This window comes from Lycium barbarum, chromosome 3 (genome assembly GCF_019175385.1).
Source record: "Lycium barbarum isolate Lr01 chromosome 3, ASM1917538v2, whole genome shotgun sequence".
In the NCBI taxonomy this organism is placed as follows: Eukaryota; Viridiplantae; Streptophyta; class Magnoliopsida; order Solanales; family Solanaceae; genus Lycium; species Lycium barbarum.
Genome location: NC_083339.1, coordinates 51,904,082 through 51,918,671, shown reverse-complemented (window position 1 = coordinate 51,918,671; position 14,590 = coordinate 51,904,082).

Here is a 14,590-nt window from a genome sequence, read left to right as displayed (position 1 = left end):
TGAATTATGTTTTGACTATTATGATATGTTAAGTTTTGTTTTGAGCCATACGTACCACTTTGGAAACATTTTGTGAAATAAACCTTCGTATCAGCTAAGTATTCGATTATTTTGGGTTATGAAATGACTTATGAAATCATTATGTTTTGAAAGGCTATTTTGAAATATGATTTGAATTTGTTTGCTCACGACTCCGCTCGTGCCTCCTTATGACTTCGTTCGCCGGTTCCCGGGCCGGTTATGATTCGTGCGCCCTATGATAATTCGGCTGTATGCTGTGTTACGGTTCCCGAGGCCTCGCCATAGGGCTGGGTTCCGTTTGGAGTTATGCTGTGATATGGCTGGTGATGCGATACGCTCCCATATGTATGTGTTCGGGGATGTACGGAGATTTGAAACCTTCCGGTGTTATGTTGTGTGTGGCACCAGCGTCAGAGTGGTGACCACGTTCTTGAGCTTTGCATGATTTCGGTTGCATTATGTATATGTATATGATTTTGATACGGATTTTGACATACTGATTTGTACTTCCCTTTGATATCCGGTTTGCTTTCAGTTTTGGCCCATATTTCTGTACTCCGTGCTTTACATACTCAGTACATATTTCGTACTGACCCCCTTTCTTCGGGGGGCTGCGTTTTATGCCCGCAGGTACAGACATTGGTGATCCTCCACTGTAGGCTTCACTTTTCTGCTATTTCGGAGTACTCCTCCTTGATCCGGAGTCCACTTCTGGTATAGACATCTTTTGCTATGTATATTTTGTACATTTGACTATTCGGGTACGGCGGGGCCCTGTCTTGCCATATGTCTTTGTTTTGGATTCGTAGAGGCCTGTAGTCATGTTTGTGGGGCGAGGGTCCTATATGTGTTTTCTTGACTTTGATATTTGGTCTTAAAGCGGTCCGTTTGTTATGATGGCCCTAAATGGCCCTTATGCTTATATTTGCACTTATGACTGGCGATGTCTATTCCGCCGCTCCTTTCGGATTCGATATGATATTTTGATATGTGCGACCGCTTAAGACATATTTTGATATAAATTATGTTTGATATGACTTTTATGAAATTTTGAAATAAGTTTGGATTCGGTAAATGAATGTGCGATTTGGTCTGGGTACCCAGGTAGGGTGCCAGTCGCGGCCCACGGGGCTGGGTCGTGACAAAAGTGGTATCAGAGCAGTTTGTCCTCGGAATGTCTACAGGCCGTGTCTCGTAGAGTCTTGTTTATCGATGTGTTGTGCACCACATCTATACACAGGGAACTACAGGGCATTTAGGATGTTACTTTCTTTGGAATCTTAGATCGTGCGATAGAGCTGTGCTATTAGGATGATTCTGATCTGACTCGTTCTTGTGTTTGCAGTGATGCCTCCGAAAAAGGCAACAGCGGCCCAGAAGGGCAAAGCGAGGATGGGAGAGACTAGTCAGGCACAGCGATCTACCCGGGCTCGTGTTTATGATTTGCCTGAGGTTGTGCCTCATTCTGAGGGGTCTGCTACACCCCCACTAGTACAGCCTGGAGCAGGACCTTCAGCCGCTCCAGAGGTCCGTGTACCCGCTCCTGAGACTCCAGCTCCTCAGCCAGGGGCGGAGGATAGGACCCTGAGGGAGGCTGTACAGTTGTTGACTACACTGGTGGCAGGACAGGCTCGCAGACGCGGGCGGAGGGACGATGATAATGATGACAGGCGGGACAGCCTGAGAGTTCGGGAGTTTTTATTATGTGGCCCTCCAGAGTTTTTCGGGTCTAAGCCCGACGAGGACCCCCATGACTTTATTCGGGGGATGCGGCGCTCACTGGACTTGGTCAGGGCTTCAGAGACCGAGTCGGTCGAGCTGGCTTCGCACAGACTTCGAGATGTTGCCACTCACTGGTACGAGACTTGGGAGTTATCCAGGGGTGAGGGTGCTCCTCCAGCTACGGGGGATCAGTTTGTGACTGCTTTCACCCGCCACTTCCTGCCCCCAGAGTTGCGGCGGGCGCGGGCTGATCGATTTATACATCTACAGCAGAGGGGTCGGAGTGTTCGCGAGTATAATCTTGAGTTTGATTCTCTGGCCCGGTATGCCCCTGCCGTAGTAGCAGATATGTCCGATCGGATGCACAGATATGTTATGGGATTGGATAGGTATTTGATTGACGGTTGTATGGCAGTGTCATTACAGACAGATATGGACATTGCCCGACTTCAGGCCTATGCGATGGGTATGGAGGACCGTCACAGGTCTGATCATTCTGGTAGAGATCGGGACAGGAGGCCGCCCAAGAGGGCTAGGTCCGCAGGTTATTCCAGGGATTCTCGAGGCGGACAGCCTTAGCAGCAGCAGTCAGGCAGACAGCTACCTCCGTCCGGCCGGAGTACTCAGTCAGGCAGCCGGAGATTTGGCAGTGCGGGACCGTCTGGGGCCGGTCAGAGCTCCAGAGCGGCAGGTTCACAGATGACTAGAGGTCCCAGCCAGACTAGACCACCCAGGCCCCGTTGTTCTCATTGCGGGAAGTCTCATCCTGGGGAGTGTTATCGAGCTACTGGAGCTTGTTTTTCGTGCGGTGGTCAGGGCCATTTTATGAGACATTGTCCGTTGGCCAGCGGTTCTGGTAGTGTGGCTCAGCCGACAGGGTCAGCCGCCGGTTCATCATCTGCTCCATCTGTTGCACGCCCTGGAGGGCTAGGTATGCCAGCACCGGCAGGACGCGGTCGAGGCCGCGGTGGCGTTTCAGGTTCTAGCGGTCCCTCGAACCGCATATATGCTTTGGCCAGCCGCCAGGATCAGGAGGCTTCGCCAAATGTCGTCACAGGTACATTACTGGTTTTCTCCAGATCTGTATATGCATTGATTGACCCTGGTTCTACTTTATCATATATTTCCCCGCTCGTTGCTAGTAAAATTGGGATAGTGTCTGAGCCTATAGAGCCATTTGAGGTAGCTACACCGGTTGGGGATTTTATTGTAGCGAGACAGATCTATAGGGATTGTTCTGTGACCATTTATGATCGTAGCACTAAGGCTGATTTGGTAGAGTTAGACATGCTTGAGTTTGACGTCATTATGGGTATGGACTGGTTGTCTTCTTATTATGCTAATGTTGACTGCCAGAAAAAGGTAGTCCATTTTCAGTTTCCAGGGGAACCAGTTATAGAGTGGTTCGGATCCACAGCATCGCCGAGGGGTAAGTTTATTTCATACCTCAAGGCTAAGAAGATGATCCAGAAGGGTTATATCTATCATTTGGTTCGTGTGCACGATACTGCAGTGGAGATACCTACCCTTCAGTCTGTTCCGGTCGTCAGTGAGTTTCCAGACGTATTTCCTGACGAGCTTCCTGGCCTTCCGCCTGAGCGGGAGATTGATTTTACTATAGAGTTGATGCCGGATACGCAGCCTATATCTATTCCCCCGTACAGGATGGCACCGGCTGAGTTGAAAGAGTTGAAGGAGCAGCTGAAAGATTTGTTGGATAAGGGCTTTATCAGACCCAGCACATCACCCTGGGGAGCGCCGGTATTGTTTGTTAGAAAGAAAGATGGGTCACTGCGGATGTGTATCGACTACCGGCAGCTGAATAAGGTGACTATTAAGAATAAATATCCCCTCCCCCGGATTGATGACTTGTTTGATCAGCTGCAGGGTGCTAAATATTTTTCGAAGGTAGATCTGCGCTCAGGTTATCATCAGGTGCGAGTGCGGGAGTCAGGTATCCCGAAGACTGCTTTCAGGACCCGGTACGGGCATTATAAGTTCAGAGTTATGTCTTTCGGGCTGACTAATGCTCCAGCGGTATTTATGGATTTAATGAATCGGGTATTTCGGCCTTTTCTGGACATGTTTGTTGTTGTGTTTATTGATGACATTCTGATTTACTCGCGATCAGCCGAGGAGCATTCAGATCATTTGAGGACGGTGCTTGGTATTCTCTGTCAGCAGAAGTTATACGCCAAATTCTCTAAATGTGAATTCTGGTTGACTTCTGTAGCATTCTTGGGCCATATTGTCGGCGCAGATGGTATTCGGGTCGACACGCAGAAGATTGAGGCTGTGCAGAATTGGCCCAGGCCTACTACACCGACAGATGTGCGTAGTTTTCTGGGGTTAGCTGGGTATTATCGTAGGTTTGTGGAGGATTTTTCTTCTATTGCAGCACCACTGACGAGGCTTACTCAGAAAGCAGCGAAATTCCAGTGGACAGATGCCTGCGAGCGCAGCTTTCAGATGCTCAAAGAGAGATTGGTTACAGCACTAGTTTTGGCTCTTCCAGAGGGATCCGACGGGTATGTTGTCTATTGTGACGCCTCTGGTATTGGGATAGGTTGTGTATTGATGCAGCACGGTCGACTCATAGCCTATGCTTCCCGGCAGCTCAGACCGCACGAGAAGAATTATCCCACTCATGATCTTGAGTTGGCCGCAGTAACTCATGCTTTGAAGAATTGGCGGCATTATTTATATGGGGTCCATGTTGATATTTATACGGACCATAAAATTCTCCAGTATATTTTTAAGTAAAAGGAGCTAAATTTGCGGCAGCGGAGATGGCTTGAGTTACTAAAGGATTACGACGTTGATATTCTGTACCATCCGGGGAAAGCCAATGTGGTAGCTGATGCGCTTAGCCTCAAGTCCGTAGGCAGTCTGGCTGGTGTACCATCTGATAAGAGAGATTTGGTTCGTGATATTCATCAGCTGGCCAGCCTCGGAGTTCGTTTGGTGGATTCTGGAGATTCTGGGATTTCTGTTCGTGTAGTTACTGAATCAGCTATTATTTAGGAGGTAAAGCAGCGCCAGTTTGAAGATCCTCTTTTGATTCAGTACAGAGATGTGGCCCTTAATAAAGCAAAGACTCAGTTTGAGATCTCGCCTGAAGGAGTATTATTATATGACGGCAGATTCTGTGTACCGGACGTTGCGGGCTTACGGCGGCAGATTATGGGCGAGGCCCATAATGCACGGTATTCTGTTCATCCTGGTTCCACTAAAATGTATCAGGATCTCAGGTGTTTGTATTGGTGGGACGGCATGAAGAAAGATATTGCTGAGTTTGTTAGTCAGTGCCCGAACTGCCAGCAAGTTAAGATCGAGCATCAGAAGCCCGGTGGATTATTACAGGAGATGGAAATTCCAGCCTGGAAATGGGAGATGATTAATATGGATTTCGTTGTTGGGTTACCGCGCACTCCACGCAGGTATGATTCTATTTGGGTTATTGATGACAGATTGACGAAATCAGCCCACTTTCTCCCAGTCCGGACTACTTATTCGGCTGAGGACTACGCTAGATTGTACATCAGAGAGATAGTCAGACTTCACGGAGTCCCTATATCTATTATTACCGACTGAGGTGCCCAGTTTACGACAAATTTCTGGAGGTCATTCCAGGAGGGATTAGGGACTCAGGTGAGCCTCAGTACAGCTTTTCATCCTCAGTCCGACGGGCAGGCCGAGCGCACTATTCAGACACTAGAAGATATGTTGCGGGCCTGCGTTATTGATTTCAGAGGCAGCTGGGATGATCATTTGCCGCTTACTGAGTTTGCCTATAATAATAGTTATCACTCCAGCATTCAGATGGCACCGTATGAAGCCCTTTATGGCAGAAAATACAGATCTCCTATTGGTTGGTTTGACGTGGGCGAGACTAAGCTGATTGGGCCAGATGTGATCCAGGAAGCTGTAGATAAGGTAAAGCTTATTCGAGAATGATTATTGGCTGCTCAAAGTCGACAGAAAGCTTATGCAGATAGACGACGTCGACCGTTAGAGTTCCAGATTGGCGACTGGGTATTCCTGAAGGGTGTCATGAGATTCGGTAGAAAGGGTAAGTTGAGCCCCCGGTACATTGGGCCGTATCAGATCGTTCGAAAGATAGGCGAGGTCGCCTACGAGCTAGACTTACCATCCGACTTGGAGGCCGTACACCCGGTGTTTCATGTGTCTATGTTGCGGAAATGTATTGGTGATCCTTCCAGGATATTTCCAGTGGATGACATTCAGGTAACAGAGCAATTGTCTTATGACGAGCAGCCTGTAACTATTCTGGATCGACAGGTAAGGAGATTGCGCACTAAGGAAGTACCTTCTGTCAAAGTCCTGTGGCGCAATAACAATCGGGAGGAGATGACTTGGGAAGCGGAGGACGAGATGAAGAAGAAATACCCCCATTTGTTCCCGACGTCCACAGGTAATCTAAACTTTTCAGTTTGTTGTGTTGATTGATAAAATGAATTGTGTATGCCATCATTAAAAAGGGACACTCCCGCCATGATCATAAGACCTTATAAGATTAATTTAACATTCTGGGACGAATGTTCTTAAGGGGGGGAGAATGTTATGTCCCGCGTTTTCGTATAATTGGAAATCGAGGAATAATTAAGACTCGTGTGTTAAGAGGAAATATTTTTATTCTAGTTGATATGACTATGTTGGTTATGAAATCATTAATGTTAAGACACCGGGGAAGGCCGAGGGTAAATTTGGAATTTTTAAAATTAGTTTCGGGAATTACAAAATGGGACTTTTAATGAATTGGGCCAAGAAGAAATTGATAATAATTGAGGCCCAAAGCCTTGAAGTGGCCGGCCAAGAGGAAAGGTCTAAGCCCATTTTTTTTTGGTCATGTGCATATAGTGGATATATATCAATGTAAGCCTTTGGAATTATTAAGGAAAAATCACAATTTCAACTTTGAGCTACAAAGCCATTCGGCCGAGCCCTTTCTTTTCCCCAACAAAAAAATTGTGCTAGCCTTGATTTAATCCTAAAAATCGTGTCCTTGTTGTAGTTATATCAAGCGCAAGACGCTCTTCAACGTGATACAATTTGTTTGGCACAAGAATCACGTTTGCGGCAAGTCGGATTTTCAAGAAAAGGTAAGAATTTTGCCCCTTAAATGTTATGGAATTGGTATGAATGTGTTAAGGATTGAGAATAGACGAGAATCTCGTAGTTTTGATGTGTGTAGAAAACCGTGTGAGTGTGTGTGGGTTGTGTTGTGGCCGTGTGCACTTGGAAGGAGAAAGAAATGCGAATTGATCTTGTTAGTTTGTTTATTGCGTCGTTGTGACATTTATGATGTAAATGATCGATTAATAAATTGAATTTGTGTTGGAAAATGATTTCGGAACATTATCGGAAAGTATATACCTTTGGTATATTTGTGTATATCATTGTATATCTATTATACTAAATGACTTTAAATGTGACTTGTAGTTGATGTTAATGAATTCGGATTGAAACGATGCAAGTTAGAATGTTCGTCGTGACTTTTGATGTTCTGGATAGAATATGGAAAGTAATGAACTTTGGGAAATTTTGTATATGGTTTGGAACATATTTGGGATGTGATTGAATAATCTTGAATGAGTGAATGAATACAATAATGTGGATATAAGTTTGGAATTGTGAAGTCTGAATGAAAGTTGTCAACTTGTGTAGTAAGGTAGAACTTTGAAGTTAGAATGGCTTGATGATGGTCCATGTTGTTTGATGATGTTTGGGTTGTTGTTGTTGATGTATTTTGAGCCGAGCTAAGTCTCGGGGGTGTTAGATTTATAGGGGAAATGCTGCCGAAATTTCGGTAGACAAAAATCAAGTTAATGGGGATTTTAAGCCTAAGAATCTCTAATTGGTAACTTTGACCATTTGCAGATTCTGGACGAAACGGGATTTGATTTTGGGGAAAGCATAAGACGTCTATAAGGTATGTAAAGCTTCCCATTTCTTCGTTTGGCATGTCTTAGTATGTTAGGTGAATATTGGAACCTCCGGAGTATTTCTGCTCCTCGAAACCCGATCTACAAAAAGACTACTATTCATTCAATTCAATTGAAGCCTAAGGGCTCTATTTTGGCTAGAATGCAACCAAATGTTCGAAACCTATCGAAATGTGATCGGGTCACTTTGAAATCATTATGTATGATCTTTTGGCCTTTAAATGTTCGTAAATTATGTTCGCCACCTCAATTTGACTCGAGGTGGGCCCGCTAACCCCGAGACGCCCTATTTGTCCTATCGGGCTCTCTTTTTGGATGAACTTCGATATGAGATCTTCGACTTTGAGACTTCCCTCTATGAATTATGTTTTGACTATTATGATATGTTAAGTTTTGTTTTGAGCCATACGTACCACTTTGGAAACATTTTGTGAAATAAACCTTCGTATCAGCTAAGTATTCGATTATTTTGGGTTATGAAATGACTTATGAAATCATTATGTTTTGAAAGGCTATTTTGAAATATGATTTGCATTTGTTTGCTCACGACTCCGCTCGTGCCTCCTTATGACTTCGTTCGCCGGTTCCCGGGCCGGTTATGATTCGTGCGCCCTATGATAATTCGGTTGTATGCTGTGTTACGGTTCCCGAGGCCTCGCCATAGGGCTGGGTTCCGTTTGGAGTTATGCTGTGATATGGCTGGTGATGCGATACGCTCCCATATGTATGTGTTCGGGGATGTACGGAGATTTGAAACCTTTCGGTGTTATGCTGTGTGTGGCACCAGCGTCGGAGTGGTGACCACGTTCTTGAGCTTTGCATGATTTCGGTTGCATTATGTATATGTATATGATTTTGATACGGATTTTGACATACTGATTTGTACTTCCATTTGATATCCGGTTTGCTTTCAGTTTTGGCCCATATTTCTGTACTCCGTGCTTTACATACTCAGTACATATTTCGTACTGACCCCCTTTCTTCGGGGGGCTGCGTTTTATGCCCGCAGGTACAGACATTGGTGATCCTCCACTGTAGGCTTCACTTTTCTGCTATTTCGGAGTACTCCTCCTTGATCCGGAGTCCACTTCTGGTACAGACATCTTTTGCTATGTATATTTTGTACATTTGACTATTCGGGTACGGCGGGGCCCTGTCTCGCCATATGTCTTTGTTTTGGATTCGTAGAGGCCTGTAGTCATGTTTGTGGGGCGAGGGTCCTATATGTGTTTGTTTGACTTTGATATTTGGTCTTAAAGCGGTCCGTTTGTTATGATGACCCTAAATGGCCCTTATGCTTATATTTGCACTTATGACCGGCGATGTCTATTCCGCCGCTCCTTTCGGATTCGATATGATATTTTGATATGTGCGACCGCTTAAGACATATTTTGATATAAATTATGTTTGATATGACTTTTATGAAATTTTGAAATAAGTTTGGATTCGGTAAATGAATGTGCGATTTGGTCTGGGTACCCAGGTAGGGTGCCAGTCGCGGCCCACGGGGCTGGTTCGTGACAGTACAGATGTTGTTCGGCTGTGTTAGCATGACTTATATTTGGGACGTTCCCATACGTAGTGGCAGCCTTGTCGGCTTGCGTATATATATGTATTTTGGGATGTTGTATGTAGTAGCAGCCTTGTCGGCTTGCATATATATATTTTGGGATGTTCCCGTATGTAGTGGCAGCCTTGCCGGCTTGCATATTATGTCATGCTTGATTGATTGTGACTCCTCAGGAGACAGGTTACCTTGGTGTATATATATATGTGACAGTTCTGAGATGACGTTATATTTTTACAAGTTTCCATATTATGTTTAGTTTCGGGTTGATTATAGCTAACAGGTACGTATACGAGTGTTCAGCTCGGGCACTAGTCACGGCCTACGGGGTTGGGTCGTGACAAAAGTGGTATCAGAGCAGTTCATCCTCGGAGTGTCTTCAGACCGTGTCTAGTAGAGTCTTGTTTATCGGTGTGTTGTGCACCACTTCTATAAACAGGAAGCTACAGGACATTTAGGATGTTACCTTTCTTTCATATCTAAGATCGTGCGATAGAGCCCATCCATAGGAAATGAAATTCCTTATACTAACCCTTGATTTCAGCTGAAGAACGGCATCGACAGAAGAAAGTGACTGATGATATTGGAAGTTACAAAGTACACAGGTAAGCAATGATGCGAAAGACGCATGCCGAATAAGGTAAGAATATTGAAGTATGATTGAAATGTAAAGTTGAAGAATGAAAGGGAAGGTAGATAGGAAGGTATAACATGACAGATCGCTAAAGGAGCAAGTACGTCTCGAGGTGTGATATATGAGGTAAGTTTCGACATCTTTATACTTTTGCTTGAGATTGGGAGCCCTGTGTGGCTATGACATGATATAATATATACGTATATATGTTCTCCTTGTGAGGCATTGTTGGTATTTCCTGCGTGCAGGTTTTGGGATAGTAAGAAATACAGAGGAAACTCTGCCAAAAAAATTTTTGAAATAAAAAGGGAATGAGATATAAGTTCGTAATTTGTCTTGAAAGGTCGTGTCAACAGTAATGATAGGATTTGACCAAGTTACAAGTCTGACTTTGATAAATAAGTTAACTGTTGAATTGATGGTAATAGTAATTATGAGGTCGAAATCGATATGGTAAAAAAAAAGGAAATGCTAGGATAATTTGGAAGGGCTTGTGATAATAAGAGATGATTTAGAAAAGGCTGGAAAATCTTAATAGAGCGTTATATTAAGGTACAGACTGGATTGACAAGCAGGGATAAATTACGACGAGTTTATAGTTAGAAGAAGTAATAGTACGATTGAGACAAAAGCACAGAGTAAGAATTGTGATGAATATGAATGTATTGGTAAGATAGCCTGTGAGGTATTAAGGCTAAGATTGATCTGAAAGGGTAAAAGGTTAAGTACGCCTACTCCACAGAGTGTAATTAAACCATAGTAAGAATCGTGAATATGGTTAAGAGTGTTACATTATGGGATTGGTTACAAACAGGATATAATGCGAATATAATGAGGATTGTTATGAGAATGAGTAAAGCCCAGTGAGGAAGTGACTAAAAGATATGACGTGATCAATGTTACTAAAGTATAAAGGAAAATGTGAAATGGAAAGGCAAGGTATAGAACGAATAAGAAAGACTTATAAAGTTCTTTCATAGGAAAGGTTCAGAATACAGATTATGTGATAACGGAAATGAAAGTGAGCATAAAAAAAAAAGGAGTTAATTGAAAGAAGGGAATAAGAAGGAAGCGAGCGAGATAACAGTGCAGTAATAAGTTACGGCATGTATAGCCGAGAACACGAGTAATATAAGTGACAGAATTGTGAAAAACCAAACTACAGAAAGATGAGCAACGAAGCAGAATAAGTGCCAGAAAATGACTGATATGATAAGAACAAATAGGGATGAACAGAATACGGAAGGTATTATGCAGAAGTAGTGTTTTCCGAAGGGTACAGAGGTAGCACGAGATTCCTCGTGTACAGAATAAAATATGGACATAGACTGGAGAAATGGTAAGAGAATTCAAAAAGGAAACACCTAAGATAGACGTGATTAATTGAGTACGAGTATAGAACAAAAGGGAAATATATAGCTATGAACTTAAAGGTGTAATACGACGACAAGGTGATACGATAAGACCATGATTAAGACGAACTTGATATGATTTTGAGTAAGTTAGAAGCCAGTGTTGGGTACACAACAAGGTTAAAAGAGCATAAGGCACAAAGGAGTACTGCGTATATGATTTCACCTCGGAAATAGTGAAATCCTTAAAGGACAAAGACTGTAGGCCTGAGGAACAAATAATGTGTTGTAAATTTATCAAAGGAAACATATGATATAGGTTGGGATAAAGACAATATTACAAGAACTTTGGACACTTATCATCGGAAAATAAGTGCTATCTAATTGAGAACTTGGAACGACTACAAGCACTCATTAATTATCGATTGGATTCAGTGGAATGTGACCTTGGATGAGTTGCTACATTGGTTTCATTACTCGAGTATAGATTATCGGATGACATTTCGTACTATATATAGGAAGGTTTTCGACGCTTCGTGATTTTGTTAAAGGTTTCGTACGTGGATAATCAAAGTTATAAATTATAAAGAAAAGACATAGATATTGTACAGTATACCAAGTGAATTGGAAAGAGGATCAGATGAATTTGAAGATTGGAAATAGGGACGTAGAACGGAATATAAACAGATAATGGTATAAGTACACCCTAAAGGGGGGAAGCGAGTGTAAGAGGGAAACAATTGACACTACAATATTTTTGATATGAATGCTTAAACTTTAAATGAGATCCCTCGCTGGGACAAGTTAGTAAGATCTGAAAGCCAACAATGAATGGATAGAAGACAGGATGGTATTTGAGATGGTGCGGAGAAGAATCTTTAAAGATCCTGAATGATGTGGCATTACAAGTGGGTGCTTATAAAAAGAAAGAGTACGACAAGAGAATGGTAACGAGTAACTTAAGAGATATTATAAAGGATAGCAATGCTATACTAGATTAAAGGCTAAGATGTTGGCAATAGAGTTGTGCGCTAATGATGTTGCGACTTATAAGTAGCAAAAGGAAGGGACAGAAAATCTCCTATAATAGGATATGAGAAAAATCAAAGGATGAATCAAGGGAAAGGAGTATGAAAAGATAGACTACGAGCTGTACGGATGAAATATGTAAGGCAGAATGAATCAGGAGAAGGAAAGACTACGACTAAGATTGGACATACTTTCTATAAGTTGTACAAGAATAGTTATGCAACCTACGAATATTTGTATGCTAAGAATGAGACCAAGCGAGTACTTGATAAGAAGAGTAAGGATTCAGTAATAAAAATACGGTTGAGATATTTTAGGTGCATTAAGGCAAGATGTAAAGATGGTCTAAGCCAAATTATCGAGATAGAAGTAGTACTGAGGTCAAATGGGCCTGGCCATGATTGATCCGAAGATTTATCTCGAAACCGATTGTAAGATACAAGACGAAAATTCAAAGGTAAAGTATGAAGGCTAGTGAAACGATGCTAAGCTATTTCTCAGGCTAATTTGAGTACCTTTGCATATTCTGAAAAGATTGCAACATAATGTGAGACAGAAAAAGAGAACTAAGAACAAGACCTGGGTAAAAAAAAGGCAATAGAAGAGTTTGAATTAAAGATAAAGAAACGACACGAGATGATATGCTTAAAGCGTTACAAGTTGGATCAAGGGAAATTGCGAAGTGGTTGAAGCGAGACGAACAGAACGAGCTGGTTACTAGATGACAGTGAATTTATATGTCAAATCAAAACTTCTTTCAGAATTATACCAGTTAATGATAGTCAGATCACAGAGCAGCTATGTAAAGTTATTATATGAGGAAACTCCCGCGCTACTTGATAGCCAACTCTAAGGATTGAGATTAAGAGCTAAAAGTAGAGTGACAGTTAAAGTCTTCTAAAGAAGTCGAGGAGTAATACATGAGGCCGAAGATTCCAGAACAATAGAGCAATGTAAGGTTATTAAAGTAAAATAATGTTACACCCTGGGAAATTTCGTCTTATTCGTAGAGCCTGTGAAGGGTCTACAGGTTACCAGAGGCATGAAATGCTCCAGGGATTGTAAAGTCAAGCAAATCGACAAGGGACGCCTACGCATTATAAAATCTCAGGTAAAGAGTAAGAGGTAAGACGAAGTGAACGATACATCTTAAAGGAGTAACTGTAGAAGAAGAAAGGGTCGAGCTATGACTAAGTGCACCAGAGAGAAGAGTAAGATTTCAGCAGAAGATCACGCAATACAACTGTCAACCAACTGCGAAATAAAGAGGAGAGTAAAGACAAAGACGTGGAATTATCACCTCGAGAGGCAAGAGCAAGAAGAAATATTACTGGAATGGTTACATAGAGAGCTAGAATGCGTTATAATAAATTGAAGGGAATCGACCAATGAAAAAGGCAGGGGAAAGGCATCACAATTCAATAAAAGAACACTTGAGGAAGTATTGGGACCAGTTTAACATTCGAGGACGAATGTTCTAAAGGGGGGAAGGATGTTACATCCCGTATTCTCATGTGTTGGGAAGTGTGCGAGTTAAATGATATTAGTAATGGACACGAGGTTATCCCCCAAGCTTATAGGTGGTTAAAGTGATGGCACACAGGTATCGTAAGGATTTGAAGTTAAACCGATCGAAGGAAATAAGCTTTGTCAAGTTCAACATTTATTTGAGTAAAACACGATCCAAGCTGTAATATCCTTTATTCTTGGACTAGAAAATTTAATCGTCCAATATGAGCAAATTTACCTGAGCCCGGAGAATTTGATCATAGTCAAGGATAAAAAAAAATCGACATCTCAGTGTACAAAGAGTTTGAGGTTCCGAAATAATTTAGGACTTAACAAGTGTGACCATGGTAATTGGGAATAATATTTTGTGTGTACCAAAAGGGACTATGGACTAGTGCTATGTCACATAATCATGGCAATGAGTATATGAAGTGTATTAAAATAATTGTTATTAAAGTGAATTGAGATGAAGCAATTTATTATACGTGGATAATTAATGAATTGTGGATAATCTTTAATGTTGGCTCTTCCACGTGGTGGCACAACTTAGTGACTAAGGCATAAATTCCTTTAGGTGGCACATTTAGGAGATGAGTGACCTGTAGTAAATAAATTACTAATTGGGACCCACAGTCCATTAGGGTGGATTAAAATACTTTATCTCATTTAAGTGAGATACTTCTTTAATTAACATGAGGGACAGCAACAATTTAGCTAGGTAGCAATCGTGTATTATAGTTTTAGGACCGGAGAATTACCATTCTTTGCAATTGGTACAAAGTCTTGGATG